Source organism: Octopus bimaculoides, chromosome 23 (genome assembly GCF_001194135.2).
Source record: "Octopus bimaculoides isolate UCB-OBI-ISO-001 chromosome 23, ASM119413v2, whole genome shotgun sequence".
NCBI classification, from domain to species: domain Eukaryota; kingdom Metazoa; phylum Mollusca; class Cephalopoda; order Octopoda; family Octopodidae; genus Octopus; species Octopus bimaculoides.
Window position 1 is genome coordinate 11,111,823 of NC_069003.1, and position 745 is coordinate 11,112,567.

Below are 745 nucleotides of genomic sequence, written 5' to 3' on the forward strand. Positions count from 1 at the left end.
TATATATATTCATAGTGTAAAATCAACGTGGGCAGCTGGGTTCAATATAGGCAAATTTCGTCTTCACTTATTATGACTGTATATACTAGAAACATATATTGAGTAGAAATAAGGGTTAAACCACTTATAGCTGCGCAAAAGCACGTTTGCATATACTCACAAGGGAGGTAACTGTCCAATGTACAATGAAGAACTAGAATACTGGACTGCACAGCTTCATCCTAGTGGAATTGCCAACAGTGAGCCTCCATTGTTTCTTTGATAGAAGTAGTCCAGTGTCCTAGCTTGCTCTGCTTAGAGCGCTGCTATCAACCTTGTCACTACAATATAAGCGTATTTTTAAGCAATTATAAATGGTCTAATATATATGTGTATATATATATACATACATATATATATATAGGAGTGGCTGTGTGGTAAGTAGCTAGCTTACCAACCACATGGTCCCGGGTTCAGTCCCACTGCGCGGCATCTTGGGCAAGTGTCTTCTACTATAGCCTCGGGCCGACCAAAGCCTTGTGAGTGGATTTGGTAGACGGAAACTGAAAGAAGCCCGTCGTATATATGTATATATATATATGTATGTGTGCGTGTATGTTTGTATGTGTGTGTTTGTCCCCCCAACATCGCTTGACAACCGATGCTGGTGTGTTTATGTCCTCGTAACTTAGCGGTTCGGCAAAAGAGATCGATAGAATAAGTACTAGGCTTCTAAAGAATAAGTCCTGGGGTCGATTTGCTCGAC